General features: G+C 66.2%; 1 long non-coding RNA gene across 2 annotated transcripts in view; it reads right to left on the bottom strand.

The window, feature by feature from the left end:
- Positions 1–249: 249 nt before the first annotated feature.
- Positions 250–12,183, bottom strand: part of LOC139440810 (uncharacterized) — a 30,798-nt gene continuing 18,864 nt past the window's right edge. Inside the window, exons 2-5 of one of the 2 annotated variants that reach the window (XR_011651060.1) lie at positions 10,028–10,109; positions 7,782–7,857; positions 3,081–3,133; positions 250–2,464 (exon numbers count right to left, since the gene is read on the bottom strand). This is a non-coding gene — a long non-coding RNA (uncharacterized lncRNA). Of the gene's footprint in view, positions 2,465–3,080; positions 3,134–7,781; positions 10,110–12,183 lie in introns of both variants that reach the window. The other variant, XR_011651059.1, reaches the window with a different exon arrangement.

Raw genomic sequence — 12,183 nt, 5'->3', positions numbered from 1 at the left:
GCCAGGGGCACAGACAGGCAAGCCTGGTGACCCTCAGTGGCCGGTACATGGCCACGCGCAGGCTCCCACAAGCAGGCATGCCCCCCACCGCCCCACCCCTGGGCTTCCGGAATGAACGGGGCCAATTACAGACTCTCGTCAGAACGCCTTTATTGGACAGGTGTACATGCCGCAGCCTCCCCCCCCTCCCCCCCCCCGGCTGCAGCTGGCAGGTGGGGGGCGGCCCCCCCGCAGGCTCGTGCCACTGGGCTCCTCAGGGAAGGCAGTAGGTTGTATAGTTATCTTCTGAGGGGCAACATCCCTGCCCTGAAACCACACAACCTACTACCTCACCCCGCCGGCACCCTGGGCGCGGGAGGGCCCGCCATCCCCGCCGCTGCCCCACGCCGGCCCCCGCCCCTGCCCAGCGGACCGTGGCCACCGGAGCTGAGCTGGAGGGCTGGGCAGGCGCAGGGCAGGAGGTCCGTGCAGACGGCGTCTCGGTTTCCCCACTCGCAAGGCGGCCCATGCCGTGGCCTGGGGCAGGGAGGGGAGCTCGGAGGGTGCCCTTGCCACCTCCTGCTGGGACAAGGCCAGCAGACAGGAATGCGCCCTGGCCTCCCTCCATCTCAGGGTGCAGGTGCCACCGGGACCAGCAGCCTGGCACTGGGCCGGGGGACGTGCTGACCAAGGCCAGCCCCATGGGTCTCCCTGGGGTGACACCCTGCAACTCCAGCCGAGTCTCAGCTGCCCCGTCTTAGCTGCTGAGGGCCTGGGCCAGACTTGGGGCCTGTCGCAGGGGCAGGGAGGGGAGACAGGCTGCACAGACAGCCCCGTGGGTCCTCCGGCTCTCAGCACGGCATGGGGGGAGGGCAGGGTCCGCTCTGAGCCCCAACCTGCTAAGGACATGTCTGTCACCCAGTCTCCTTCAACCCTCAGCTACCCCCGGGTCAGAGGAGGAACCTGAAGCCCAGAGAGGCCCAGGGACCTGCCGAGGTCACACAGCAAGCACAACCCAGGCCTTTCAGGATTCCCACGTAGCAGCCACCCCCCGCCCCAGCCCGCCAAGGCTGCCCCTGCGCTCCCCCCCTCCCCCACCAGGGCCCAGGATGCTGTCCACCGTCGATATTACAGCCACTTCAGGAAAGACAGTAGATTGTATAGTTATCCCATAGCAGGGCAGAGCCCCAAACTATACAACCTACTACCTCACCCCAAAGGGCCGTCAATCTAGGCGCCGGGACGGACTTCGAGGCTTCCGCAATTCGTCCTGGAGGTAGGGGGTGCGGGGGTGGTGCACACAGCTGACAGGTGGCTGAGTGGAGGTTAGAACATAGCACTTTCTGCCTAGTGAAATGGTGTGAGAGCTCTGAGCTGTCCAGCACCCCAAACCTTGTCCATACCCCTTTCCTAGCAGGTCACCTCCTCCAGGCAGGCACCGGGCCATACTGTGCCATTCAATCCTCAGGCCTAGGAAAGCTGAGAGCACAGATCCCATTCTGCAGTGAGAAAACCGAGGCTCAGACAGGCGCGGACGCAGGTGCCAGGTCAGGATGGGGGCGGGGCCTCACTCCCCCAGGCTTGGCCTTCTTGCCCGCTGCCTCCCAGGGAGGCCTAAAGCCCAGTCCCAACAGGCAGAGCCAGCCTGCCTCCGGGGTGGGGCCTGAGGGCAGAGTGATGGTGGGTCTTCCTGGGCCCCTTGCAATGGCCCCGGGCAGGAATGCCCTGGCTTGTCCAGCAAAGGGCCTCTGGCACCACCCAGCTCCCCCGGGCATGACTGGCTGCCGTTAGCTTCACGGTGGGGCAGAAAGTGAGGCTAAGGACTGGCTCCCGCCCAGTGATGCTCCAGGAGGCAGCCCGAGAGCAAGCTCTGGCCTCCTGACTCAGCTCCTGAGGCCCTGGGGCCCTCAGGCCACAGGACCCACCTGGCCCCGACCTTGGGCCCCAGCAGGCTGAGGGTGGGTAGCAGGGACAGGCCACTTCCTGACTGTGCTGCTCGGGGCCCAGCCCATGTCCTCTGGCCTCGGTCTCCTCACTGAGACGCAGGGTCATGTGAACAGCAGCCTGGCCGCCCCCAGTCACCAGAGCCGGAATCCACATGTACACCCCCATGCGACCTCCACCATCCCACCTCACGCCTGCACTGCCGCCCCGCCCCGCCCCGCCCCACCAGGCCCTGCCTCAGCTCCAGGGCTCGCCCTGCTGGCCCCAGCCAGGCACCATGGATAACCCAACAGGCTGCCACCCAGGCTCCGTAGGCAAGGAGGGGTGGGAGAGAGGGGGATGGAAACAGACACGCCCCTGGTCCACCCTGGCCGTCCTCACAGGCTCCTGCCCCGAGCCCACTGGTCTGGGGAAGGCGGGCGTGACTGTTCTCTCGTTCGGCCTTTCTTTGTGCTCCTGGCAGACCGCACTCGTGTGGCGTCTGGGGTTGATGGCAGGTGGCCTGGGTGCAGTAGAGTCACACTGGAGGGCTGGTTCACCGCTGTGTGGAGGGAAGGGGGCTTCCTCAGGCCCTGCTGGCCCCAGGGGACCCTCGGGCAGGAGGAGAAGGGGGTGCCCAGCAGCACCTGACTGTGAACCCCGGGGAGAGAGGGAGACGGACTGAGTGCCCCTCACCCACCCAGACGCTCTGCAAGGGCCCAGGGCTCCTCCAGGCCATGTCCACTCAGACGGGGTGGGGGCTGGCCAGAGAGAACTTCAAAGACGAGCAGGTCAAAGGTTACGACGTCGCAAGCCCATGATGAGCGGAAGAGGTGGGTCAATTGGGGAGTTGGTGGGAGACCAGCAGGACAGGGAGGGACATGGCTTCAGGCAGAAGGCACAGCTGGGCAGAGGTGTGGCAGCGGGACCATAAGGTCCCCTTCTCAGGACATCTGTGCCTGATGGTGGTGCCCAGAGCTGAATGGTGGGACCCAGCTCTGACCACATCCCTCTGTCACCAGCGTCCCACGGCTCCCTACTTCCCAGAGTAATGGCACCTAGGAATCCAGCTGAGTGGCCAGGGGAGAGGACTCGCTGGCCTGTCTCCTGCAGAGTGACCAAAGCTGGGCACTCCTGGGGGCGTGGGCCTGGCAGGTATGAGGGACCCTGCAGCTCACCGTGTCGAAGGCCAGCCTCGGACAGGAGACCCGTCTCGGCGCCGCTTTCCAACCTGTTGGGTGCAGGAAAAAGCAACGAGCGTCAGGCCTGGAGCCAACACAACCACGCCTGGGCTGGCAGCCGAGCCGCCGGCTCCGGCTCTGCCCCACCAAGAAAGGGCTTGCATGGAACTGGTCTCTTTCTTAAGCTGACAACCTGGTTTCTGGGGGACGGTAGAGGGGCCTGGCTAGGATTGACATTGCTGGGTGTGTGACTAGTTCAAGGAGGCATTTCTGAGTTGGGGGGGCCCACCTGCCCTGTGGCCCTGGGAGTGACCACAGGCCTCAGGCCCTGGGAGGCACAGCAGAGACCTCCCCTTCTCTGGGGCATGACGAGGGTCCCGAGACAGACCAAAAGGACCCTGCCCAGCCAGCCTGGACGAGGGCCGATGGCAGGGGCTGGCAACACCGGGCAGGGGGCTGGTTCTGAGCAGGGCTGCCGGAGACCAAGCGGTCACCAATCACCCTGCCGTCCGCCAGCTGCCACCGCCGGCCCTGCCCGCCCGCCAAGACTGCTGCGGTTGGGGTGTGGGGAGGCCCGGGGTAGGAGGAGCCATCCTGGCTGGGGACAGGTGTGTGGGAGGCCACAGTGGGCAGGTGGCCCTTTCAGAGCCAGGCGGATGTCTGGAGCGAGCGAGGCAGACAGACGGCGTCACCCTGCACTCACCTCGGGCTTGGCTTGGGGCCACTGGGAGCTGGGCCCCCCGCGGCCGCCCCCCCGTTGCTGCCCCGATTAGGTTTCTCCCCATAAAGCAGCCAGTGTTTCTGCTCGTGGGGCCAAGAGGGAAGTCTGGGAAAAAGACGCGGGGGTGGCATCAAGGGGCGTGGGCTCCCCCACAAACAGGCCACGATGTTAGTGAGATGTGCGTCCCATGTCGGGCAGCGTGCACCCAAGGGGTGGGGACTGGGGAGGCCCGCCAGCCCCTCGGTTTACGGGGCACCAAGAGTCAGTACCAAAACGAACGTGAGGTGTAAAAAATTAACTAGTGTGAAAGGTCTGCGGTGGAAAAACATCAAACTTGAAGACGGATGGGTCCTGGTTACTGGCTTCCCCTTTGGCCTCGGGCTCCAACAGCTGGGCCAGTGTGGGGCCCAGTTCTCATTGCGCCCAAGGCCACACCCAGGGACATGGGGCAAAGCCAGAACCTGGAGTCTTTGACCTCAGGCTCTTCACCTGGACCTGCGCCCCTGTGGGCGGTACAGGCCCTGACCCTGGGGGGAAGTAGTGTCTCCAGGCAGGAGCCAGGGCCCAGCTCCATGCGTCAGAGACGACCCCGGCCCTCCTTCCTTCTCGGGGCACCCCCTGCCACTGATGGCCCGCCCTTGCTGCTCCACTAGAGCGGATGTCATGTGCTCTAGGTCAGGGTCTCCCATCGGCGGGACTCTGCCCACCCTGGCTCCATTTTCCCATCTCCAGAGACTTCCAAGCTACCAGGGGAATCGACTCCCCAGGGCAGGGTCCAGGCCTGTCTTGCTGTGGCCATATGGTCCTTCGCCAGAGCAGGGCCAGGCACTGGGTGGGTGCCAACGCCATGCCCTCGGGTGTGCAAGTGTGGGCGCCCACGCGAGCAGCATCTGAGGAGTGGGGGGTCCCACTCTGCAGACACACCCACCTGCACCGGTGGGAACGCGGGCACCGGGCGCAGGGGAGGGCTGGCCCTGGAGACGGCCAGGGTGCGGTGCTGGCCCCTGCTCTGGCCAACTGGCCACAGGCTTCGGGCTAGTCATCCAGCCCCTCAGCCTCAGCAGCCCGAAGCCGTCAGGAGGAGGCCGTGCGAGGGGAGAAGCCGCCCTCTGCGCCCCAGGGCTAGGTTCACAGTGCTCGGAATCCAGAGGGAAAAGCAAGGACACAGCACCCGCTCCCCGAGCCTGTGGGTGTCTCCAGCTGGCATTTAACGGTTAGGCAATAGTTTTAACCTCAAAGTGTGTATTTCACCTGAAAACATTCTCTGTTCAAGCTGAAGTCTGGGTCACAAAGCAAGAGCCTGGGGCGGATCATTAAAAATGCCGGCCCGAGGCCCTAAACCAGGCAGCCCCACTGGGGCACAGCCCCCTCTGGGGACGGCAGCCTTTCTTGCCGCCAGGAGGCTGTGTGGTCTTGGCTGGGCGTGTGGGACACATAGCCCTGGTCGCTCTGTTCCACTGTCCCCCTGAACAAACTTCTCCTTAGGGCCACAGAATGTTCTCTCTGGGAACGCAAGGAGAGGGCGTCTGGGAGGGGCCTAGGGCTGGGGCCAGTGACCGCCCCGTCTGGGAAGGCCGCCCGGCTCCTGAGGCCCTACTGTGCACCCTGCCACCCACACGCGCTCTACCTCGGCCTCCCTCGGGCACACAGAGAACAAGGTGTGGCTGCCCGTCTGCCGGGCGCCACCCCACGCTGCCAGGGCCATGGTGTCAGTCCCTTCAAATAGGCACACGTGTGTCAAAGAGTTCGCAGAGAGCTCCCAGGACCTCACGGCCGGGGCTGCAGGCAGGCACACCCCGAGGCCGGCAGAGGACACCGGCCCACCGTGAACGGCTCGGTGGCGTCTCCTCTCCTGCTCCCAGTGCCCGCTGCCCCGACGTCCCGGACACAGCGTGCCCGTCGCCGCCCAGCAGGAGCTCTGTCGCCGCCAGGTGCTGTCAGAGGTGTGAGCTGCCCGAGTCCTGCAGCGAGCGGGACCTCGGCTGGCTCAGCGACGCCCCGCCGTCCACACGGCACCCCCCGGGGAGCCCCCTGCCTGCCCCCAGAGGATGCGTCCAGCCCAGAAGCCCGAGGCTCCTCGGCCGCTGCAGGCCTGAGGGCGGGTGGGGGAGGGAGCGGGCGCCCGAGCCAGCCCTGCCCCTGCTCACAATGACCAGGGAGCCCGCTCCCGCCCGGGCCGGGCAAGCGTCCTCTCCAGAATGGTCCGCGCCGGCCCGAGGCTGCCAAGGACTCCCCCGGCAGCACAGCTTCCTTCCCAGCCCTGCTGGGCTCTGGGTCGCAGCGTCTCCGGGCGCGGGGCCCGCGCTGGGCAGCGTCCAGGACTCAAGATGGCGCGGCCGGGCGGCCATTTTGTGGAGCCCTCGGGAGACAAAGGCGGCCGGCGGGGGGGGGGAGTGTCCACTCTGGACGCTGACGCTGGCCGCCCGCCCCGAGGCCTGGGAGGGCCTGGTCAGAGAGAGAGGCGGGCAGGCGGGGCCCTTTCTGGAACCTTCCTCCCCCAAGCTCCCACTGGCCTCAGGGTGTCATGGGAGGCATCACCCCCTCCAAGGGACTCTGGGTGGCGGAGGGATAAGGTCCGGACCCAGGTCCTCCGGCCCACAGGTGGGGGGCAAGTGGAGTGAACAGACACGCGGCGTCCTGGGCCTGGGCTCCCGCGGATGAAAGTCCTCCCCTGCCCCAGACCCAGGAAGGGTTCCTCAACAGCCCCTGACCTGCCACTGAGGGGACACCGGGAGGACCGCTGAGGGACCCTCGGCCGCACCCCTCCCAACCCAGACGGGCTCCAGCCCCGCCGCCTGGCCATTTCTCAAAACCTGTGGCTCCCACCTGGCTGGGAACCAGCCACCCCTCACGCCTGCCCCTCTGGCTCGGCCAGCGCCCACTGGACCCGACGCCCCTCAGAGCCCTGCCTGGCAGACGGCAGGCCCACGCCGCCCGCTGTCCTCCCCGACCCCGCCCGGCCTGCAGCCCGTACCTGTCGCCGCCGAGTCCCACTCAGACCCAGACGTGAGGCCAAGGCGGGCAGCACGGCTCTGGGCTGTGATCACCCCCACCCATCCAGGCCACGCAGGGTGGACACTGGAATGGGCACCGAGAGGCTGACACTTCCCCACAGTCGGGCAGCCAGGACAGGCTGTGCTCCCCAGCATTTTAGGGGCAAGGGAACGGAGACCCAGGGATGTCTCCGCTTACCTGTGAGGTCTCGCAGCCACGGGCAGACCCCCATGTATGGGGAGACCCCAGGGAGCCCCGCTTCTGAGACATTTGCTTTCCCCTCCTTGAGGCATGTGTGACAACAGCCCTCTGGCCCCCCGGTTCTGCGAGGCTGGCCAGGAGGGCAGGCAGCTCAGGCCCGAGCTTGTGGGAGCAGGGAGGCCAGGCTCCTGGACAGCCCTGGACACGGCCGAGAACCCAGGGCGACGGGGAGGCCAGGGATGATCCCCTGCAGAGACTGGCCGGAGTGGGGCTGCCGCCCACACTGAGCGCAGCTGAAGCCCCAGGGGCTCCGCTGAGGGCAGGGAGCCTCCGGAGCTGAGACTGCTCCCCGTCCTGGGCCGAGTCCGGGCAGACCACAAGGAGAGCAATGTGAAGGGGGTCGAAACCAACCCTGCAGAGGGAGTCACTGTCCCCACTTGACTTGCGATGCCTCCCAGTCCAGGCCGACCTCCCGAAAAGTCTCTATTCACCCCACCCACCCTCCCAGGCCACAGCAGGACTTTTCCCAACCCCCGGCCTCCATTTCTGGTGGCCGGAGTGGAGACCTGGGCCAGACCCAACTGTTTGCAGATCCTGGGCCCCTGGCTGCAGAAAGAGGCAGGTGGGGGGGCAGAGCGGACCGGGCCGAGCTTGTGCAAATGCGCACGAAGCGCCCGCTGCTCCGCCAGCCTGTGGGGTGTGTGTCCCCCGTGTCAGGCACACCCGGCACCCAGAGGCAGAGTCAGGAGCCCTGATTTTCAACATTCCAAACCGGCACTGACCTGAGGTGGCAGAGTCATCCAAGCTTCAGGCATCAGTCAGCTGGGGAATGAGGTGGCCGGACAGAAGGGCTGACACCTGGAAGGACAGGGGGATGCTGGCTAGGTCTTGGGAAGGCGCCCCCCAGAGGGTGGGGTGCACATGTCCTGCTTGAGGACCCCACAAGGCTGGCACAGCTCAGGGGGTACCAGTGCCTCTCAGGGAACCCTGCAGCCAGGAAGCTGCAGGGCCTACGTGACTTTGTACTCAAAACCCTGGGGCTAGAACACCCCTACTGTCTGGAGTCACCCCCTCCACGGGGCAGTGGTTGGCAGCAGCTTTGGCCGTGCGGATGTGGTGCAGTTTCAAAGTCGGGCTCAGCAAGGCCCGATGGTGTGGCTGGGGGTCCTCGCTGCCCCCTCTCAGCCTCGGTTTTCAGGGTTGGGGAGCATGGGCTGTGCCTATGCGGGTGGAGAGAGGCACGCAGCTGTGCTGAGCTCAACAGAGCCCCCCTTCTCCTGCTGCCCGGGCCTCACTGGGGACACAGGACATGAAGGGGTGTCAGCACGAGGCAGGTCTCTCAGCATCACTGCTGAACACAGTACTCCCTGGACATCACTTGCTGCCAGCGATAGTCTTTCCTTCTCTGCCTTGGCTGTTAGGAAGCTCAGAGCTGAGTTCACAAGTCGCCACCAGCAGCTGCGAGGCTTCTACGTGATGCCACGCCCCCCAGGCCTGCTCCGGGCTTTCCCTCTGCCCCAGTTTCCCCCACCGTTTACTTCTGTCCTTCTGCACCGTGGACACTACTCTAAGCTGAGGCGCAGTGTGTGTTAGCGTGGCGGGACACAGACACGCAGTGAACACACAGCGCCCCAGCTCCCTTTCTGCCTGTGGGACCCTCGAAGGCTATGCGTGTGGGCTCCACCCAGCCAAGTGATGGGTTCTGACTGACCCCAGGCCAGAGCCTCACTTCCCAGCCGCTCTGGGCCCCCTTTCCCACTCCCATAGGTGCCTGGGAGGGAGAAGGCAGGAGGCCCCGCTCTCTTTGCAAGTGAGAGAGCAGAATCCCAGAGCGGGGCCATGGCTGCCCCCAGACCACGGGGTGCAGGCCCTCGGGGCTGAGCATCGATCGAGGTGCTGCCCCGGGCACAGCACGGAAAGCACTGACAGAGAGCGTCGGGGGTCGGGAGCACACCAGCCGGGCTTCTGGCGCGCTCTGTACCTGCTGCGGGCAGGCAGGTGTCTGCTGACGTAGAACCAGACCCAGGACCCGAGCTGCTCGTGCCTGGGGGGTCTCAGAGCGTAACCTCTCCTACTCAGCTACTGCCTGCACCAGCCAGGCTACCTCCCCCATGTCCCCCGAAGCCGCGGGGCCGCAGCAGGCCTGGGTACTGGGGGCACCGAGTCTGCCTGGCTGCCTCAGAGACGATGCCAGCGATGAAGGCCCTCCCGGCTCAGCGCAGAGGCTGCCTACCCGTCCCAGCCGCACGGGCAGGACAGGCTCTGCCTCACCCTCTGTCTCGTGCCCCTCAGACCCAGCACCATCAACCCGCAACAGTGGGCAGGCGGGACGGGACCTACTGAGCGCTGAAGGGACAGGAAGCCGGGAGAGTGCCTGGTGGGACGCATGCCTGGGCAGGCTCTGTGTTCCAGGGAGCTACAAGCCCCAGCCCCTTCCTGGTGCCTCCTGTGTGCGGACTGTGGCCCCGGGCCCCCTGGGACTCTCACTGAAACCTCGGGCGTCCCGGAACACACTGTGTACCCCCAAAACTCCACCAGGAGGAACCCCTCCCCTCGTCTTATGGAGGGTAAACTGAGGCTCATGGCACCAAAGGTGCCCATCCAGTAGGACAGCTGATAGGGGCGGGGCTGCGGGCCGGTGCTCAGCCTGACGGCAGGTGGCGATAGCTGGGAGCTTGCTCAGGAGAGTCCAGGAGAGTCTACCAGCCAGCATCTCGGCCCCCTGAACCTCCCGAGCCCATCTGCTTCCAGGACACAGGAGGTCAGCCCACAGGGCAGGGGTGGCCCCAGTGGGGGAGCCGGCTCACGGATGCTCCCGCTCCCAGTCCTGGAGTGGGGTCTCTCCCACCTGCCGCAGGCCAGACCAGGGGTCCCTTTGACACTCCGGACCTGGCTGCAGGCTGGGGCTTGCAAGCATGGAGCTGGTGTTGGGGTCTCATGATAGAGGGGCCCACAGTCCTCGCCAGGCCAGGCCACCCACCTCCTGGGGTACCTCCCTGTCCAGGCCCAGGGCACAGAACTGGGTTACCTGGGCTGTGCGGTCCGGGAGCATCTTTCTAAGGCCGTGATGGGCCCCACTTTCTCGGAGGTGCTCTGGGACGAGCCACATCCTGCAAGACACAAGACAACCAAGGAGTCAGCCCGGCAGGCCTGGCGGCACAGGGACCCGGGGATGGGGCAGGGGTTTGGTGCAGCACCCCCACCACCACCCCAGCCTCTCCTTTGCCCCCCACAACGTCCAGGAGCCAGCCAGCCTGCCCTCGGCAGCAGGCACCGCAGTGCCCAGGGGTCAGGAACTTTACTTGGAGGCAGAGACCACGAGAAAGGCCTTGTCTGATGCCCACCTGCAGCCCTGCTCCCGACTCGTGCCCCCAGATCAACCCCGGCCGCTGGCTCCTGGCGGCCCAGCCAAGTACACACCCGTGTCCAAGGTGGGAGGGCTGACAGGGCTCAGGGCGCCTGCCCCCCACAGAGCCCACACCTCCTGCAGGGGCCCCTCAAAATCAGCCTGCCGCCTGTCTCGCCCAAGGCTGGCGGCTCTGTGGCAGGGACTGTCTCTCACGCAGGTGTGTGTCCCTTGGCCTAGCAGGGTGCCCAGCGACCAGGACGACAGCAAGTCCCCCCACCCCAATTTTGGAACAACGCCCACAGCCTGGGACTTAGGAGGTGCGGATGTGACTCTGGGTTTTTCCTGAACAAGCCAGTGAGGGGACACCCTGGCACCGGCTGAACAAGGACACCATGCTGCGGGCTCAGGCTCAGATCCAGCCTGCGGGCTCTCCCCAAGCAGGGATGGCTCGCGGTGACCACGTGCGGCAAAGCCAGTCCAGCGTCTGCCTTGGCCTTGGCTGGAATCTCAGGCGGGGTGAGGAATGCAGGCCGGTCCTCTCTCGAACCTCTGCTCAGGCCGAGCGTGAGCAAGGCGACAAGGGGGAGGGCAGGGACCAGGTGCCACGTCCCTTCCACACCCTCCTCAAGCCCTGGGTTGGCCACACGGGGTGCCGGGGGAAGGGGTGGCCAGGGCCCCTGACTAGTGAACTCCAAACTGGGGTCTCTCAGGGGCATAGTACCCCAAGTTCCAGAAGCAGGTTTGGGGTCTGCCAGACCTGCCTGCCCCTGCCCACGAGTACCCCTGCAATCGAGGACATTCCTGGGTCCGTCTGCCGGGTGACCCATGGCTGCAGGGCTCCCGCCTCAGTGCTGCCCCTGTGGCCCTGGACAAGCCCCTTCACCTCTCCGGGCCTCAGTCTCCTCGCCTGTAACACAGGGGGTGCAGAGCCCACCTCCTCGGGGCTACGTGCAACGCTAAGACACGAGGCGTGCTCCGTGCCGGGCGGGGCTCCGAGGACGTGTGAGGACGTGTTCGGGCCCTGGGGCCATTCCTTCCCTGACCAACCCGCCGCCCCCCCCCCCCCCCGCCCCACCTGGCCGGGGGCCAGGGTGGATACAGCAGAGGGCAGGTTGGGGGCCAGAGGCTCTGAGGCCCAGCAGGAGCTGCCACCCCTGAGGGCTCAGCCCTGACTTGTCCACACTTGTCTCTGGCATTCGAGGTGGCCCCTCTCCAAGGTATGATGCACAGGGGAAACGCCCTTCCCGCACAGCCTGGGGCCGAGGGACTGAAGCCTGGCCTGGCCCTGGGTCAGGCCAGACACCCAAGGCCGCTGAGGGACCAAGCACGGGAGGACCCCAGAGGCGGCTGGAGAGTTTGGGGGCAGCCACGTCCTCTGGCCTGAGCTTGCCAGATACACACACCAGGCCCGAGTCCCCACCTTGCCACTTCACCTGGGCCAAAATGGCTCCCGTAAGGCCGTAAGGACTCGGGGGCACTGATGGTCACCATGGCAGCCAGTGAGGATGGGGTGCAGGTGAGCTCAAGTCCCCAAGGACTTGGCATCTTGGGGCAGAGCGGCCTGTCCTGGGGAGGAGCCCGCACTCTAGAGCCAAATAGGTCACAGAGTCTTCCAGGCTGTGCGGCATCTTAAAAAGGAGCCCTTCATACCCACCGCAGAGCTGACACTGCAGAAAACGGGCCGGTGGGCACCCCCAGCGGCGTGACCAGCACACGCTGCCGGCCCTCACCCGAGGCAGCCCCCCGCACCGTGCGGACACCGAGGTCACCCCGGAAGAGTGAGCCGCCTCCCAACGTGCCTCTTGCATGCCCCCCTGGGCTCTGCTGAGTCAGGG

The sequence above is a fragment of the Desmodus rotundus genome, chromosome 3 (genome assembly GCF_022682495.2).
Source record: "Desmodus rotundus isolate HL8 chromosome 3, HLdesRot8A.1, whole genome shotgun sequence".
Taxonomy (NCBI): domain Eukaryota; kingdom Metazoa; phylum Chordata; class Mammalia; order Chiroptera; family Phyllostomidae; genus Desmodus; species Desmodus rotundus.
This window is presented reverse-complemented; position numbering and strand designations above follow the sequence as displayed.